The sequence below is a fragment of the Osmerus eperlanus genome, chromosome 9 (genome assembly GCF_963692335.1).
Source record: "Osmerus eperlanus chromosome 9, fOsmEpe2.1, whole genome shotgun sequence".
In the NCBI taxonomy this organism is placed as follows: Eukaryota; Metazoa; Chordata; class Actinopteri; order Osmeriformes; family Osmeridae; genus Osmerus; species Osmerus eperlanus.
In genome coordinates, this window is record NC_085026.1 from 13,341,739 (window position 1) to 13,348,921 (window position 7,183).

Here is a 7,183-nt window from a genome sequence, read left to right on the forward strand (position 1 = left end):
TTGAAAATCTAGTTTTAAACTGGTTTCTAATTTATCAGAGTTGTACATCTTAATTCTAACCCTGGATTGGTTAAACTAGTAAAAAGAAAAGTTGAAAAAGGGGTTGTAACTTGTTTGTGTTCAGGGTCCGCTATGATGGATTCTGACAAAATGTAAACAAATTCCCGTTGTAGGCAAAATAAATATGGACCTAAATAAATTCTCATGGGTCTAAGGGTTCATAAGAGGAGTTTTCAGGTATGGGTGACATGCATAAACAATGTCACCCATTAGGTGTCTACTGATCTCCCCTCCTTCCACCAGCGTTAACTGTTTTCAAAGATCCGCCTGTCATCCTGGCCATCGGTGGTATCTGGGGCTGGCCAGCTTGGGTAGTAGTTGAGCATTAGCCTTTTTGATCACAAAACAGTTCCCCATTTTCACCACCTGGGTGATTAAGGTGAATGAGGGTGCAGTCAATAACCTCAAATACTCCAGAAAAACCTTTGACAAAGTCCAGCTGTCATCTCTCCTTGGTTCAAAAAGTATATTCTTTAAACTCACAATTACAAGTAAAAAAAGATATACTGACATATTCTGTTTTACTCTAAAATCACTAAAAGGACATAGGGTAATAAGATGATGTTGACTCATAAACTAACACTAAAGTTATATGAGTTCACTGTCTTGGGGAAAGGATAGGTCAAACAAATAGTCAGAAGTGCACATTATTACAAAAATAATCAGCTTACAGCCAGGATTGTACTGATAAACATCACGTTGCAGAATGTGTCCCCTTATGTCACTCTTCATAAGAGAACACTTCCTCAGCAAAGCTAACAGCTGACCTCCCATCTCCATGCCATCTCTGTGTATCTATTAAGTGAAAGCCATCTGGAGGGCTGAGCGTGATGACGGCAAGCCTTCCTGCTTCCTGAGTGCTTGCTCAATTAATACACGTCCGTGCTTGTTTAGCAGTGATGAAGGCAACTCGTCTCACATGCATTACAGAAGCATTATTCCCATTGCGTCTCTCGCAAATGAGCATGAGGGATAAGCCCATGCCCATTGGCGTCATTGGCAGCAAGTGACGCATTAATAAACAGAGAACAAGAGGAATGCACTCTGTTAATGATCCTACAGAGGACGGCCTCTGGGCTGCCAGATTTTCAATAATCTAATCCCCTGATGGTGTGGCCTGCCTGGGAGCGTGAACATCATTTCATGATTGATCAACATTTGTTTGGCATCAGACATTTCAATCCCTGATTAGCATGGCCTCACTGTGGTGTGAACAATGGCAGGATGACTGATACTTCCTGCCAAAAGCATATAGCAGGACCAGCCGGGATATGGTCATGGTTGGGGTTAAGGGGAAGGTCAGGGTTAGGGTTAATGACATGCGTGGGTCTGGGGTTAAGGTCCAATTCTATATCTCTGGTGAGTATAGTTAAACCAGCTCTCTGCAGGTAAAGACCAGTGTGTTGCCTGTAGTTGAGTGTGATTGTTTACTTTCTATTTGTGCAAGCATGTCTTTCTCATTGTTTGTGTATGTGTGTGTCTGTCTGTTAGTGTATACGTGTTTGTGTGTGCGTGTAAGTGTGTGTTTAAGTGTGTGTGTGTGTTTGTGTCTCTATCTGATTAGGTTCATATTTTGTTGCGGTTGTGAGAGGCTTTAGCCTACCATCCCACTGCTCACCTCAGCTGACCTCTTTCTCCCCTCGCTTTTTCTGTTTTTCCTTCTCATCCATTTCTTTCCTGGCCTACATACAACAGCTCCTTCTTCAGGCCATTGTCTGAACTGCAGTCTTCCTGATAGCTAAGGCAGGCATTGGAGATTTAACTGAATTGAGACATCTGGACTTGTGGAGTATGAAACATGACCCAGTCTGAAGGCAAGATGGGCTACAGCCCGAGTTAGATGGGTGCATGTGGGCTCCTGAAATCAAATTAAAACATGAGTGCATGTTATTAAATGCAACTCTCCAGTTCAGCACCAGTTTTCATTCATGTGTGTGCACCACACATCCAGCAAAGGTTTAAGGAAGTTACCTATTTTTCTACCCTTGTAAATTCTGAAATCTTGGCTGTTCTCTTGAGCATTAATACCAAGTCTGAAGCTTAAACTCTAAGTTGAACAGCGTGTTCATCAACAGCACGAGATCCTGTGCTTGTGTGGAGGATCTGGCACGCTTTGAGGACGTGACATTGTGGCACAGTCACAATCTGTCTTTTTTCAGGGACAATCCAGGAGCATTCAGAAGCCCTCACCAATTAACTTAGACACACACTACTAGACATAAACAAAAAGCTGCCCAACTGCCCAGACCTAGGACATTCAGGGTCGGGTACAGACAGAACAGGACAGGACAGGTTGGGACATGGGACAATCAGGCTGGAGGTGGGGGGCAGGGGGCAGGGAGCTGTGAGGCTGGAGGTGGGGGGCAGGGGGCAGGGGGCTGTCAGGCTGTAGGTGGGGGGCAGGGGGCTGTGAGGCTGGAGGTGGGGGGCAGGGGGCAGGGGGCAGGGGGCTGTGAGGCTGGAGGTGGGGGGCAGGGGGAAGGGGGCTGTGAGGCTGGAGGTGGGGGGCAGGGGGCTGTGAGGCTGGAGGTGGGGGGCAGGGGGCAGGGGGCTGTGAGGCTGGAGGCTGCCTGAGTACTAAGTAGCGAACCCCAGGCAGCCATCTGACCAGGGAGGGAGCATGGTATGAACCCTGCTACACCTCTAATGCACTCGGGGCACCCTTCCCTGTATCTACCAAGGACACCCTTTGTCACTCCACTGAGGTAGCAAAATAAGTGTGTACACAATTGGTCAAATGTGGAATGTTCATCTCATTGATAAATCTTTTAATTCGGTGATGGGGTTCTTCATGGATTGTACAAATCTGTGATCCGTTAACAAGATCCTTTTTAGATCTTTATAAAAAACTGGTTAAAGTACTGGCTGGTTCAAAAACATTCTGTTCGTCATTTTGTGTATGTATTCAATGAAGTGATAGTTATTATAATGCGTTCTTCCTAGAAAACCTGCAACTGCTGGTACGTGTATGAGACTGTGTTGCAGAGTTGAAACGATTGCTTTTGTTTTGTAAAAGGCTTGTTTTTTTTCTGTGTTCTTCTTAGTAATGTCTTGTGATGCCCTGCAGCCCAGACAGGCCCCAGACGTGACAAAGCCAGTGAACAGGGACACTAGTAAGAGATCACTAGATATTCCGTATAGCTATGAATTTGATTGGGGTTCAACCTATTCCATCTGTGCCATCATATTGCAAATTGTTCTGGCTGAAGTAATAATTTAGGAGGCGGCGTATGTGTGTGTGCTTTTTGTGCAGGTGTGTGTGTGTGTGTGGAGGGGTGATCTGGTCAGATTAAAGGTGGATTCCAGTCTGAGAGGGTCCGTGCCATGCCTCCTCTCCCTCCCGGGCTCAGAGTAGCATTGGGAACAGCCGGTGGATCCCAAAAACAAACACCAAATCTATCCGGTAATAAGTTAGGAGTCATCATAGTGCTCATTGTCTAAATGCTATAATATCCGGTGTAATAACAGAGGTTGACCCCTCACCTCACTCTCTCCTATCCCTTCAATCCCAGTGTGTATGATAATCTGCTTGTTGTCGTCAAATGCTTTATTCCTGTTGTATGGGTTATCCAGGATTTAAATAGAGTGAACACAGATTAGGATTAAAGTGTCAGGAAATGTTGGCATATTTATGCTTTTAATGTATTTATTCTTTGGAATTTGACTTTCCTAACATGCACTTTCCTCATCAGCACTTTTCCGGCTTTACCATGTGAGGTGAATAACTCTTTATTTATTCCTATTTAACTCCCTCCCTTGACCACTCGCCTCACATGATCTCTCTACTTCCCCTCCACACACACACAGACACATAAAAACAAAGAGAACATCGGAACCTCTTTCTCCATGCTGTTACAGTTTCCACTGCATGATAAGGCTGAACTGTACTCTTTATTACCCACGAACCCAGTGGTTAAATACCATAGTTTAACAATCCGACTCATATGTTCACCACCCACTACAGAATGGAATTGTCCTTGTTGCTGAATCCTATCCAGCCGACTAAGGATCACCAATCTCCTCACCCGGTCTTCACCTTCTGTACTGAGCTGACGTAATACTCCCCCTCCCTCTTCCACTCTCGTTTTCTCTGCCTCGCTTGTTTTATGCTTGCAGTTGTTTGTCACCGCGTGACTTCAATCTTGTTGATCACTTTATCTGTTTAATTGTGAGGGCTGCACATGCACGTCACTCTTGGAAATGGGTTTTTGGTTCAAATAGGATTATTTCAAAAATCCCTCCACCCCCGTTTTCTCCCTCCATCTCCGTCATTTCTGCTTCCACTCTCTCCCCCTTCCTCTCTCTTTCTGACCCTTTCCTTATGTCTCACTCCCACGCTCTCAGAGAGAGTTAAGCTACCAGACTGGTGGAAATGGAATCAAATGAAACAGGAAGTAATCCATAATGCACGTGGATGGGTCATAAAAGGCTGGATCAGAGCCCATCAATCTTCTATTAGTCTGATCCCAATGCTAGGTCAGGTCAAGTCAGGTGAAAAGTGTAAAACGTGTTCTCTGAGTGGTATTGTTGAGCCGTGGCCTAGATTTATAGGAGGTCTTGGGCCACAGATGGAGGGTTCACTCACGCAGCCTTCACTGAAGTTAAACAGCACTCTCTTGTGGATTAATCTTAAACAACTAGTGGACTGCTACTGACTGCAGTCAACTACAAGCTAAATAAGGAGAGTTGTGTGTGTGAGCTGTGATCTTTTTTTTCTTCGATTTCTTTGACACTGAAGTAAAACAACACCCAAAAGTTATTTATGGTTGAAAATATAAATTCAAATATTATTATTATTATTATATAGTTATACACCAGTGGAGACAGCGAGAGAAGCACAGACGGCCTGGGGATCTGTCACACATCTTAAGAAGGGTTCAACAAAAAAATATTAGAATATTTTCTAATGGTGCAGCAACTCACAGGCAAAACAGGAGAAGAAGAATGTATGTACCACATGGACAGCTTTCGGTTGCTATGGTATTTTTATTCTGTACAGACCATTTTGTACAAAATTAATCTAGATATATCACACTACATAAAACAAAGTAAATCATATGTACAATATTAAAGGAAGCCATATAGTACAGGTCACATACAAAAGGACACTTGTTAATTTATCATAGTTTGGAAATGACATGTTAAACCTAAAAAGCTGCAAATAAGCTGCATCCAAGCAATCAAGAGTGAGAAAAACAGAGAAAAACAGTCACCAAAACAGTTTTTCTCTGTTTCCTGTTATATGGGTAGTTTATTTCTCAACAAGAAAACAATCCACAACAGCTCTGGACAAAAACAAAACTCAAACTGATAAAACATTTTTTCCAAGCAGTACTATTTTATAAAAACTAGGATTTTTTTAATGGAGAGGAAAAACGTTTGGTGAATTCTATTCTTCCAGGGAAACAAGAGACATGTTTAACATGGTAGTATCATTTACATCTTTTGCATTCAAGCAAATACAGTTTTAATATAGTTATCAAGCCACACTTTGATGTCACTTTGTTTCAGTATTGGCCTCTTTCATTGGCCATGTTTTTGTATCAACCTTTTTCATTGGCCGAGGCAACTCTAAAACTGCCATCTGGGATTGCAGTCTCCAGGAGCCAGAAAGCATGTATAGAAGACCTAGAATGTAAAACTCCAGACCAAACAAGTAGAGAGAATGTGAGAACCCATACCAGAGAAGAACTAGAATGTTAAAAAAACAAACCAGATTCATGACGTTCAAACAATGGTACATATAAGACGCGTACAAGTACTGGGGGTCCTTACACCCTCCACTGAGTTATAACTAGCTGAGAGAGTAGACTGAACACATAAACTGGACCAGACATTAAAGAACTTCATTAAAGATACACGAACATGCCACAACTTTCAAGTTTTCAGGAAGTGCTTTTTAGGTAGTTCAGTTAACTTTGTGTTGAGTTGCTTGTGTGTGTGTGTGTGTATGTGTGTGCGTGCGTGTATACATGTGACTGCTTTTGTGTGTATGCATCTGGTTCTAATGAATAGGGTGTGTTCCTCTCTCCTTCCTCCTGACAGCAAAGGCACTCTGGTGTCTCAGAGACAGAGAGAGAGAGAGAGAGGGATTTCTGGGGATGGAAGAGAGATGTCGCTATTTACTCACAACCCTCTCATTCCCCTTAACACCCTTCCTGCAAGCTGAGCTGAGCAGAGGTGAACTGAACTGAGCTGGGCCAATCCTAGTTCCTGATGCCAGACTGCTTCTCTGTGTGAACGAGGTACCATTGTTTGAACTGCCACCATCCCTCAGTTTGTCCTCAGGCTCACAGACAGCCAATGAGATTAATCTGTCGGACCTCTGACTCCCAATGAGATTCTGTCCTCTGGTTCACAGTCAACCAAGGGGTGAAGAGAGGAAGCTGCATATGGCACAAATTTAGAGAGTCACCCCTAACTGTGACCACAGACAACAGTGTCCTCTCTCCGCCCTTCTCTCCTTCTCCTCGTCCCTTCCCCTCCCCTCCTCCTCCACCCTTTTTCCCATAGACACTAGGAACCATTAGAGCAGGTCAGCAGGGCTAGCCTCAGTGTGCTGAGAAGAGCATTGTAGAGATCTCAGAAGCCCAGAACAAGGCAGCTAACAGACACAAGTGTCCAGCTTGTCAGCCTTGAGTCTCTGCTGACATCGCAGAGAAATGGAGAAACATGAAGACAGAGATAAAAGAACACAACAAAGTCTTGGCACTCACAAGATGTCCCTGGGATTGAGTGAAGAACAAAAAAAGACACACAAAAAATGGGAGAGAGAAAAAGGAGGATGAGCAGAAGGTCTTATCTTTCAACTGCCAGTCTCTGTTATGAGTTTCTTCCCTTTGAAAGGACACCGGTGGAGCCTCTCCAGCCAGCCAGCCATCTCTGCTCAGCTCTCTGTCCTTAACCAAGCCCCTGCCACAGGGGCTGGACCCAGTGGTCTGTGCTCTCCATTGCTGTGGTGAGCCCAGGGCAAGTAGGAAGGGAAGATGGAGAATACAGAATGGTGTGCAGAGGAATGGGGGGGAAATGAAAATGCAGCTAAACAGAGAAGGAGAGACAGATAAAGAGAGAGAGAGAGAGAGAGAGAGAGAAAGAGAGAGAGTAGAGAGAGTAGAGACAGAAG

General features: G+C 44.0%; 1 protein-coding gene across 4 annotated transcripts in view; it reads right to left on the reverse strand.

The window, feature by feature from the left end:
• Positions 1 to 5,026: 5,026 nt before the first annotated feature.
• ppp2r5ca (protein phosphatase 2, regulatory subunit B', gamma a) overlaps positions 5,027 to 7,183 on the reverse strand; it is a 17,106-nt gene continuing 14,949 nt past the window's right edge. For all 4 annotated transcript variants that reach the window (XM_062468662.1, XM_062468661.1, XM_062468663.1 and 1 more), the window contains one exon: positions 5,027 to 7,183. This exon is cut by the window's right edge and continues 420 nt beyond it. The gene's annotated coding sequence lies outside the window, so the exon portion shown is untranslated.